Source organism: Capsicum annuum, chromosome 6, assembly GCF_002878395.1.
Source record: "Capsicum annuum cultivar UCD-10X-F1 chromosome 6, UCD10Xv1.1, whole genome shotgun sequence".
NCBI classification, from domain to species: domain Eukaryota; kingdom Viridiplantae; phylum Streptophyta; class Magnoliopsida; order Solanales; family Solanaceae; genus Capsicum; species Capsicum annuum.
In genome coordinates, this window is record NC_061116.1 from 6,681,802 (window position 1) to 6,694,636 (window position 12,835).

Sequence of the window (12,835 nt, forward strand, 5' to 3'; positions counted from 1 at the left end):
GGTATATATGCATATGGGCGAATCTAAGTAGAAGCAAGGTATTCATATGAACTTTTTTGTTGAAAAATTATATTGGGTATATAATGTCAAATTTATGTATTATATATGTATGTTAGATGTTGAATTCTATTGACACAAACCAAAAATTTAGCTCAGCAGTAAGGCCAAACCAATCCTACAGAAGAGAGGGATCTACTCCTTAACAACTAAACTCTAAAAAATAATTAGAAAAAATGTTGAATTTGTTATCTTTTAATAAATTCATCATTTGTTGCTAACACACTAGCCAATACCTAATGTATATGCAAATGAACAAATACATATTATCTTTTCAGATTATAGACACCTTTTTCATTAAGACATTCATCAGACAATGAAAAAAAAAAGGTTATGGGTTTCTGCTCATTTAAATCAAACTCTACATTAATATATATGTACATTCTAGCCTAAATATTTAATACCTTATTAGATCATTAAACTGGCTAATTTAATAATAGTATATCTATGTGGAGTACAATGTATTAATACGTGAGTTCGTAAAATAAAAATTACTAACGTAGACAAGATGAAAAATATTTGTTATTAGCAAATAGTATTTAAATTACAATAAAAAGTTGCAGGGCACAAAGTCACAAACCATATATTAAACATAGGGGATGGGTAAACATAACTATTGACTAAGTTACTTGGATTCTCCAAAAATGTTGCCGCATTTATGTCAGATTCTTCAAAAATATACTAATTTTGAAGGATTTAACATGCACCCAAAGACATTTTGGAAGAGTTCGAGCAACTTAAACTATAGTGTGACTAGTCTAGAAATAACTTTTAGGGATAATACACAAATTATTTTTCTTATGCATGATAATTCCAGGCAAAACATCTGCGTCAACATCTTCTTTCTTCATCCCACAAGGCAATTCCCAATCAAATGCATGAAGAAGGTTTGAAAGGATAAGATCCACCATTGCAACACCAAGTGTAATACCTGAAGAGACAAATTCAGAATTTAATCTATAGTTTAGATTTTAAAAAATGTATCCAATTGAACTCGTAGACCATAAATCCGCCATTGAATGTCTGGGCAAATTCTTCGGTCTGCTCCAAATGGAAGCAACTCAAAAGTCTTGACCCTTGAATCAATATTACTATTCAAGAATCTCACGGGTATAAATTCTTCTGGATTTTTCCATACTTTAGGATCCCTGCAATAGCCCATGAATTAACATAAATTATAGTGTTTGGTTGAATTTCATATCCTTGTAGTATGGACTTGTGCATTGTTTCTCTTGGCAATAGGATTGGAAGTGGTGGATATAATCTAAATGCCTCTTTTATTACTGCTTTAAGATAAGACATGTTTTGGACATCATCTTCATTCACAATTCCTTTGTTCCCAATTGATTTTCTGATTTCTTCTTGGACTTTCTTCATGATTTTTGGATACTTAATCAAGGCTGTCATTGTCCAAACTACTAACGCTAGTTTCTGTTCCACCAATACATATATTCTACAAAGTAATCAAATTAGGAGTTGTTACTGTCAATATGCATGTATGAATATGTAATACTATCAACAATAATGTATTTAGATCTGAGGAGGGTAGAGTGTACATAGTCCATACCTCTACCTCAGAGGTGATGTAGAGAGGTTTTTTCTGAAATTATGTAATACTATCAACAATAATGTATTGGTATCTGGGGAGGGTAGAGTGTACGCAGTCCATACCTCTATCTCAGAGGTGTAGAGAGGTTGTTTCTGAAATTATGTAATACAATCAACAATAATGTATTGGTATCTGGGGAGGGTAGAGTTTACGCAGTCCATACCTCTATTTCAGAGGTGATGCAGAGAGACTATTTTTCAAATATGTAATACTATCCATGTATACAAATTATATTCTTGAACTATATATGCATATATCTATTTTACACTCTTAGAGTGCGTACCCTACTAATTTTAATATTATACTCTACTTGTTGCCTATCTGTTGAACAAGTAAGCTAATGTGGTTCACTGAAGTAAAAGATGAACACGGTATTTTTACGTGGAAAACACACGGCTCAAGAAAGGTCTAACATACCACGACCTGTACCTCTACAGGATTTAATACCAACTTCACTATTACTCTTGAGCCTCAACAATCAACAAATTACAAGACTTCTTGTAAAGTAGGAATTAAAACTTCTAACACCTATTTCTACAATAACACAAATCTTTCCAAGATAAGTGCTCCCAAGTCTTTGAGTTTCCTAACTTGAAGACACTTCTCCTAACTCAGTTTATACTTCACTGAGACTTAGAAAAAAAGATTCATTACAACTCAAGGAACCAACCTATTACATAAAGTCTACGACTTGCTAAGTAAAGGTTCAGGTTCTTCTTCAAGTAAGTGAACTGATTTGCTGATTGTTGATTTTCTTGTCAGTGAATGAGTGAAACTCTTGACCGTTGTTTCTTGTAGTTAAGCCAACTCATGATAGAGTCCTTTAGATGGTGTGCACTTCTTTCTTCAATAGGACTCTGAGATAGTTTCACTCTTACTTCCATCTCTCTCATTGGCTGAATAGAATTCTTCCACTTTATCTCCTAGTTTGGCAGGACTCATTGATCAACTCAAACTCTACATATTGCACTTATCTTCACCTCAATCCTTTTGTTGTATGTGATAACCATTGGAAATATATCTGAGTTTTCTTGCTTATCCATTTTTGTCTTAACGCCTTGTCAGTCTTACATCAACTTCAATATAAAATACATTTGAGAACCAGTAACTTCTCTTTATTCACTTGTGTGGACCATCTTGCACAACATGTTTCATCCATATGTCTATTATCAAAACTTTAAATTCCCTAACAAATTCCCCCTTCTTGATGATGACAAACTAATAAGCATAACATCCATCACAAATTCCTGACATACTTAATAAAGGAATTTAAACAAAAGAACACGGAATGAAACAGATTAGTCAATTGATTTATAAGTATTGCATAATCTATTCTTCCCCCTTTTGACATCATCGAGAAAATCTGGGCCCAAAAAGTGAAAAAATATTTAATTTGCAAACCTAAGAAGAAGTTTAGCTCCCCCGTTATACTCATCTCAAATTCACAACTCATGAGTTTAGCAAACTCATGAGTCATGTTCATGTTTGTGGAGCCAAAAATAATGTCATCAATATAAACCCACACAACCAACAGATCTTTTCCATCAATTTTTAAGAAAAGGGTGTTGTCAATTTTACCTCTAGTGTGACCATGCTCCAGAAATTTTTTTGACAATCTTTTATACCAAGCTGTTGGAGCTTGTTTTAGCCCATAGAAGGCCTTGTCAAGTTTATAAACATGATTAGGAAACTCCTGGCTTTCAAATCCTGGTGATTGTTTGACATACACTTCCTCTTTGAGAATTCTATTCAAGAATGCACTCTTATCATCCATTTGATGGAGAATGAATTCCTTATAAGTAGCAGCAAAAGCAATAAGTAATCTAATTTCCTTAATTCTTCCTATAGGAGAAAAATTCTCATCAAAATCTATGTCTTCTTCTTGATTATACCCTTGGACCACTAGTCTTGCCTTGTTCCTTGAAATTGTTCTATGCTCATCAACCTTATTTCTATACACCCACTTAGTTTTAATTACTGTTTTGTCTTTTGGCAGTGGAACTAAGAGTCATACTTTGCTTCTATAAAATTAATTTAACTCTTTTTGCATAGCTATAATCCAATCAACATCAAGCAGTGCTTCAGTTACCTTCATTGTCTCAATTCTAACAAGAATGCCTTGAAAGCACAAATCCTTCTTAATCCAGACCTTGTGGTGATCCCAGAAGTAAGATCAGTGAGAACATTCTCAATAGTATGTGATCCTTGATACTTATAACCTTTTGGAACAAAACCTAGTGAGCTACAAGGATCACTGTAGATGTTCTGAGCTAGGGTAGTTGGTTTGCTCAGTTCTCCCTGTCACAGTCCCTCCAAAATCAGTTCCGCTTTTGAGGTTCCTCCATGTTTGGTAGCTCCAGTCAATGAACCAGGTTGTGTAACCTGTTTCTCAGAGTCACTTCCCTTAATACAGGATTCATCAAAAACTATATACAGACTTTCTTCAATATAGTTTGTTCTATTGTTTAGAACCCTATAAGGCTTACTATGAAGTGAATAACCTAAAAAGATTTCCTCATCACTTTTAACATCAAATTTTCCCAAATTATCCTTTTCATTATTATGAATAAAACATTTTCAACCAAAAGTTCTAAAATGAGAAATGTTTGGATTTCTTCCTTTTAGTAATTCATAGGGAGTCTTCCCTAGAATAGGTCTGATCATGCATCTATTTATGATATATGTTGCAGTACTAATTGCCTCAGCCCAAAGGTTTTTAGCAAGATTTCCAGCAAGCATCATTGTTCTAGCTATATCTTCGAAGGTTCTATTTTTCCTTTCTATTGCTCCATTTTATTGTGGTATTCTGAGAGCAGAGCAGTTATGATCTATACCATTTGTGGAATAGAATTCTAAAAAATTGTTATTCTCAAATTATGTACCATGACCAGATCTTATGGAAACTAGAGAAATGCCCAGTTTCTTTTCAATTTTCTTGATAAAAATAGTAAAGACATCAAAGTCATCTTCTTTAGAAGCAAGAAACAATGTCCAGGTAAATATGGAATAATCATCAACAATCACAAAAACATACCTTTTTCCACCTCTGCTTTGAAGTCTCATTGGTCCACACGAGTCCATATGGACTAGGTCAAGGCACTTGGTAGTGCTGACATGGTTCTTTGACTTAAAAGAGGATTTTACCTGCTTCCTCCTTACACGGGAACTACACACCTTTTCTTTCTTGAACTTTGTCTTGGGAAAACCCATTATGATATATTTGGAAGAAAGTATGTTTAGCTGTTTTAGACTTGGATGTCCAAGTCTCTTGTGCCAAAGGAGGGAATCATTTTCTAGTACACCCAGAAAGGTCAACTTTGTTCCTGGCATTGCCATTATGTCAGATTTGTATACATTTTTGTATCTCCTTGAAGTGAGCACAATCTCTTTGGTGTCCATCCTCTTGACTCTAACTCCTGCAGAAGTAAAAATAATTTTATTACCTTTATCACATAGTTGTGAAATGCTCATCAAGTTGTGTTTCAATCCTTCTACAAGATAGACATCTTCCAATGCTCTTGACTCAGATATGCTAATTTTTTTAAATCCAGTAATAATTCCCTTTCTGCCATCACTAAAAGAAACTGCTCTATTTATTTTGGAGAGTGAAAGAAACTTTTTCTTATCACCAGTCATGTGTCTTGAGTAAGAACTATCTAGGTACCAATGTTTTTTGCTTCCTTTCATCTTCTCCTGTAAGAAATCCACGGTTAGACTTAGGAACCCAGACAAACTTGGGTCCTGTTTTATGAGTAAATGGATAAATTAAATTTCTTCTAGTCCATGCAAGCAAAATGTAATGTGACATGTTTCTCTGACCCAAACTAGTTCTTTTCTTATTGGTCTGAGAAAATTTATTAGCCAAGTTTTGACTATTATATCTGCTTTTAGCAGCCATAAGACATTCAGTGGTTGGATGTCCAAGGTTACCATAGATATAACATAAGTCTTTAAAACCATCAAGACTCTTGTGGAAACCCAAACCTTACTTTTCACTGTGATTTCTTTCACTCAACTTATGAATAATTCTTGAAGAATTTGTCCACCTAATCAAGTTTCAGTTTAGAGATTTCTTGACATAGTTTATTCACCATATTAGTTGCATCATTATATTATTGTTTGTACTTGAACAATTCAAGTTCAGCACTTTCTTGTTCCTTACTCATGACCTTTTTTCCAATTTTAGTAAGCGTTAATTTTAAGACTTCAGACTTAAGATCATTGTTTGAGGAATCAAGTTGTGCAACTTGTTTCTTAAGAGTGCAGTTTTATTCTTTAACTGTATTCTTGCAAGTTTTTAATTCAATGATATCAAACTTTAGACTTGAAAGACTGTTGAATAACTTATTCCTATCAGAAGTTAATTCTTGGAAATCGTCAATTACTGCACTCATAAAGGAAACAAGTTTTGTTTTTGAAAATAAATGCAATTTTTCTTTAAGTTAGAGTACACTTACCTTAGAAACATCATCTTCTTCCTCTAAGTCAGAATCTACTAAAGCCAAGAATGTTATTTCATCAATTTCATCATCATCTAAATCAGATCCCCAAGTTGCTACCATAGCATATTCTTTCTTCTTTTTGGCATTTGCTTTCAAATCTTTCTCAGCCCTTTTCTTCCTCCATTCTATTTCTCAAACAGGATAATCCCTGATCTAATGATCAGTCTTTCCACACTTATAGCATCCATTTGGATTCATATTAGAATGTTTCTTGCTACATGTTCCCCTTTTTCTTTTTAAAGAATTTACTAAAATTCTTAGTTATGAAGGCAACTTGTTCCTGGTCAAGTTCAACTTCATTATCACTGTCTGAGGCCTTCAAAGACAAGACTTTCTCAGGGGTTTCTTTTTCATTAGTTCCATTAATTTCCATTTCAGAAGTCCTCAAATTTCCCAGTAGTTCATCCAGTGTCATTCCTGTGAGATCCTTTGCCTCCCTAATTGCAGTGACTTTAACATTCTATTTTGATTTTGGTAGTACCCTCAGCACCTTTTCAACTTGTTCCTCCTCAGTGATGACTTTTCCCAAGGAAGTCAGCTCATTTGTTAAGGCAGGAAGCCTTATCATCATTTTATGCAAGGACTCATTCTCCTTCATCTTAAATGCTTCATACTTAGTAAAAAGAAGAGCAATCCTGAATTTTCTTACCTGAGATGTACCCTCATGTGCATTGACTAGTGCATCCAAATTTACTTAGTAGTGGTACAAGTTGACATTCTATTTTACTCAACTGGTCCTAGTCCACATACTAAGATGGTCTTAGCCTTAGAATTTTTATTTAATGCCACTAAGTCATCAGCAGTAAATTCATTTCTTACTTTCTTGACTAGTTCATTATCAACCAACTTTATTGGAATAGTAGGAACATCAATGATCCTCTCCTATAATTTGTAGTCTTCACCTTGGATGAACATTTTCATCCTGGCTTTTCACCAGATAAAGTGAGAACCATCAAAGAGTGGAGGTCTAGTAGTTGACTGACCTTCACTGTGACCAGTAGGAGATGCAGAATTCATCATAGTGACTTTTTCTTAGGTGCTAAGCTTATTTAAGACAACCTTTCTTTTATAACACATGTTAGAGTGTGTACCCTACTGATTTTAATATTATACTCTACTAGTTGCCTATCTGTGGAACAAGTAAGCTAACGTGGTTCGCTAAAGTAAAAGATGAACACAGTATTTTTACTTGGAAAACATCCGGCTCAAGAAAGGTGTAAAAACCCACGACCTGTACCTCTACAGGATTTAACCCCAACCTCACTATTACTCTTGAGCCTCAACAATCAACAAATTACAAGACTTCTTGTAAACTAGGAATTAAAACTTCTAACTCCTATTTCTACAATAACAGAAATCTTCCCAAGATAAGTGTTACCAAGTCTTCGAGTTCTGTAACTTGAAGACATTACTCCTAACTCAATTTATACTTTAATGAGACTTATAACAAAAGACTCATTACAACTCAAAGAACCAACCTATTACATAAAGTCTATAACTTGCTAAGTAAAGGTCCCAGTTCTTCTTCAAGTAAGTGAACTTATTTGCTGATTGTTGATTTTCTTGTCAATACATGAGTGAAACTCTTGAATGTTGTTTCATGTATTGAAGACAACTCTTGATAGAGTCTCTTAGATGATGTGCACTTCTTTCTTTAATAGGACTCTCAGGTAGTTTCACTCTTACTTTCATCTTTCTCCTTGGCTGAATAGAATTATTCCACTTTATCTCCTAGTTTGGCAGGACTCATTGATCAACTCAAACTCTAAGTGTTGCACTTATCTTTTGCTCAATCTTTTTTTTGTATACAATAAGCATTGGCAACATATTTGTGTTACATTGCTTATCCACTTGTGTCTTAACGCTTAGTCAGCCTTGCATCAACTTCAATATGCAATACATGTGAAAACCAGTAACTTCTCTTTCTTCACTTGTGTGGACCAGCTTGTACAACATGTTTCATCCATATGTTGTTAAAAATTAGTGCACCATACTATCAATTTCTATTTACCTGGTCAAATAATTTAGTTCCTCTTTTAAAGGAAAATTGGTGGTTGTCAATGTAAGTGGGATTCTGTTAAGTTGTTAGATATTTCTTAGCAAGTTAACGTTAGTTGTTTTACTATATATACTGCATTTGTAACAACCCATAATCAGGTCCCGAAAAGTCACATGGTGCTTAAGGCTAAAAGTAGCCCCAAGCCCTTTGAGCTGCTACTTCATATATTAGCTTACTTAAAGATAAAATGCCTGAACTCAACACTGTGACATCATAAAATGAGAAATATGAATGAAATACTTGGTCTGAACAAACTACAACTCAAAGAAAATCTCGAAGTGCTGATAATCTGATGACTAGTTTGACAAACCTCTACTACTCCAAACTAAAGAGCCATTGGGACAGGTCCTCAACTAAATCATACTCAACTGACAAGAACTAAACAGCTACTAAATAAAACTGAAAGTCTGAAAATAACCGGTCTCCTAAACATAAGGACTCACCATGGCTGATATGTAGATAGGAGTGCTCGAAAGGATCATTGGTGAGGCTGAGACTGAGCATCTGAACCTACATTACGAGAATATATGGCACATAGACAAACTATGTCGGTTAGTACTTTGGGAGTGTACTGAGCATATGGGGGAGTGTGTAATTATAATACTCAATATCATAAGCTTTTATAGAAAATCAGCATGGTGTAAAACATACTCGCGTAGCTTGAAATAAATATATGCCACAAGACTCATAAATCATCATGCTTTTACTTAAAACCTCAAATTATCATTACACCTGAAATTATTAGGACCATAGCTTTCAAAAACACTTATACTTTTAAAACTTTGTAACTTTAAGACTAAAAGTCTTTAAAACTTGGAAGACTTTAGGACTTAGAGAACTTTAGGAAGTTAGGGAGTTTCTCTTAACCGACATAAACCATGTGAGCTACATGCAGTCCAACATCTTACCCACATTGGGGAGAGTTGTTCTATCCTTGTCATCGGATAAAATCTTAACTTTAGTGATCATTATCTTATCCCACTTGGGATATATCAAGAACCTACGGGGGGCACGTAGTTCAGGGGCATGAGACCACGGAATCAAGCCCAACTCGATGCTAAATACTACTCTCTTACTTAGCTCAGAACTTTAGAAAATCCACCTTAAAACAATTCAACAATATACATATGGCAACTTGATATAAAGAATGTGTTTCTTTACGGAGAATTGGATCATGAGGTCTTTATGGAGAAGCCCAAAGGGTACATTTCAAACCAATTTCCTCATCATGTATGTAGGCTGAAAAAGGCATTGTATGGCCTTAAACAAGCACTACGTGCTTGGTATGGTAAAGCTGCTCAATACTTTATCTTTTGTGGCTTTAAAGTTGGTAACATAGATTCTGGTTTATTTATTAAATTAGAATCAAATTTGCATTTGATGGTTCTATTATATGTGGATGATATGATAATTACTGGAGATAATGAAGTTGAGATTTCTAAACTTCAAAATGAGATTTCTATTATATTTGAGATGAAGAGTTTAGGAGAGGCTAGCTGTTTTATTGATTTGGAAATTGAAAAAAACAAATCATGGATACTTCATTTTTCAACGAAGGTATGCAACGAAGTTGTTGGAGCGTTTTGGCACGGGGGAGTCAAAAGAAAAAGCCACTCCAATGGAGCCACATCTCAAATTAATAAAAGATGGTGGAAAGTCATTAGAGGATGCCAAAACAATTTCTGCAACTTGTTGGTAGTTTAATATATTTAACTATCACAAGGCTTGAAATTGCTTGTTCTGTTAGTTGTTTCTCAGTTCATGCAGTGTCTAAGAAACATTCAGTTATTTCACTTTTGTTTTATATGTCTATCATCAAAACTTCAAATTCCCTAACATACACACATATAGTTGATCACTTACCATTATAATTCCCTTTATATTGTCCAAAGTGAGATCCATTGGAGTTGATTGTTCTTTCCTCAATTGAAGCAAAAGATCAATAATATCTCCTTCCATGAATTTTGGCCTATTAGGATTAAGATGTTTATAAATAACTTCTTCATAAAACTCATCCAATTCTTCACAATTCTTCTCAAGTCTATTAATATTTCCAAAGAATTTGTCAAACCAACCAAATAAAGGAAAATAATCAGAGAAAAAGAACCCTGCTGCTATCTCGTGTCACAGCTAAAAGTTCTTTGAATCTCCTCTTTCCATGTGCTTCTTCATCATACCGAATACCAAAAGCAATTAACAAATAATTGTACTTGTTAATCGAACTAAAAGATAACACTTTCTTGAGACTTAACAAATGAACAACACAAACTTTTCTCAGTTCTCTCCAGTTCTCATTATAAGGTGCAAAGGCCACATCATGGCCATTGTAAGATATTTTTTGTTGGCTAAGAAAAGAAGGTCTACTACAAAATGCTAAATCTTGTGTTTTTGTTACCTCTTCTGCTAATTTTGCTGAACAAATTACTACCATAGTACTAGAACCAATTCCGATTGAATATTTTCCCATATTTCTTGGAAAGTTTCCAAAAATAAATATGATGGGTTACACTATCAAATTGATGCAAATTTACAATAAAAGGTAGCCCTAATGGACCTGGTGGCATAAAAATTTTCCTACCCTTTTTGGCTAGGAAATTTAGTACAATAGGAAAGGTTATTAAGAGAAGTAGAAATATCATAATCATTTTTGTTTCTATAGTTACGACATATATATCTCAATTGTATTCCAATTTATAGATCCTTGAATCTAAACTGTTCCTTTTCATTTTTAACGTTGTTGAATGTCCGAACAAAATCTCACATTGGTAGCTGAAAATATCGAGAAGCTATATAAGATGTTGAATCTCTTAATGGTCTGATACCTTTTAGAAAAACCAGTATGTGTTTGGCTCAAAGCGACAATCAGGGGCGGCTCAACAACATCGGTGACCTTCAAGCCAACTTTTAATGGGGGCCTTATTTCTTTTTGAAAAAACATAATATATATTCTTATGAAGTAGTAGTTTCTTTTATTTTTTTTGAGATATAAAGTTAGTAATAATCCTCTTATAAACTATTTTATTACTTTTAAGACATTATTGATCTTAGCCTTAGATAATAGAATCTGATTTAAAATGTTGATAACTTGATTTTTATTAAAAAATATTTTTTAATTATTCAGTATACTTGTTACAATGCTTGAAATTTGAGGTGGGGAAGGGGAGGGGGAGTAAAAAAAGTCACTCATAGGAACAATTCAATAACCATCATTATCACCAATTTAACCTCTCATGTGTATTCAATAGATATAGTATTTTTATCAATAGAAAAACAAGAATATCATAAAATAAATCACAATTTAATTCTTACACATGAAATTCACTATTGGAGCCTTAATTACTCATTAATTATCAAAAATATCATTATATTCTTAAATACTGCAACTTGGGTTCTAACATTACCACCTATTACTAGCACATTCACGTATATTATTATCCTCTACCGCTTTCCACATAATACAATCATCACACTAATTCAAGTCATCTACTCCTTAGATATTACTATGCTCATCAATATTCGATCTTAGCATAATTCCCCTCATCATGTTATTGCAAAATACATATAACCTAATATTTACAACAATCTCTTTTCGGGCACATAACAAATAATAACATAAATATCACATAATCAATCAATAATATAGTTTTTGGGATTAAAGTTAAGTACTTGTGTCTTTATCTCCTCAACTTCATGCCCGTAGGACTAGACATGCTTTCTCCGATCAATTCTAAATTATTAAAATATAAAATAACACAATCTTATACTCATAAACCTAGCCTACCTGGACGCCAAGCTTTTGAATGAAGCAAGCCGCAATAAGAATGTTATTTCTTTTCCTTCATGCCTTGGAATAATCAACCATCTAAAAATCAAGCAATAATAAGAGTAATTAAACAATTACTCTTCAAACAAATATCTTGGGGATTCAAAATCACTAGTTCTATCCTTAATTCAAGGTCTATATCACTCTCCAATGTCAGTTAGCCATTAATTAGCTCTTTCAAGCTTAACTCATCTCCATTAATAGAGTTTTTATGCTAAAAGTCTCATCTTTACGGAATTCAAGGTTCATAACCATCAAAATTCATAATCTAATTTATGAAATTCATGTTGGGAATCTTTAATTTACAGTTTTGAATCAGCTCTATGTTATATTAGAAACACCCATCATTATTTCCCAAAAGGATTCCACTATAAAGGTCTTTCTAATGATTCTAAGATGTTAAAGGATTAAAAGACGTAGAAAATAATAGAAAAACTTACCTCAACGAAGGAATTTCACCTTAAGCCTTGGGAAATCACCTCTCTAGGGTTGGGGAATGAAATTTGAGATTTTTATACTTAAAATACGGCTGAAGCTGATTTAAATAAGGGAAAATTTCAGAAGTAGCAGCTCTACAACTATATTTATAACTTTTGTAGCAACAGTTTCATAATTACGAAAAATAACAAATTGTATTTTGTATTTAAGTAAACTATTGTTATACAAATATATATACAACAAGATTTACTGCCCTTGTTGTACTCAAATTATTTGAGTTAAATAAGGAATAATTATCTCATCTAATTAAATTCCCATAAATTATTCTTATTTAAATTAGTAGATCC

The 12,835-nt window shown here is 33.3% G+C and overlaps 1 pseudogene; it reads right to left on the reverse strand.

Moving 5' to 3' along the window:
* Positions 1–815: 815 nt before the first annotated feature.
* On the reverse strand, positions 816–10,872 carry LOC107874484 (annotated as a pseudogene).
* Between the last annotated feature and the right edge of the window lie 1,963 nt (positions 10,873–12,835).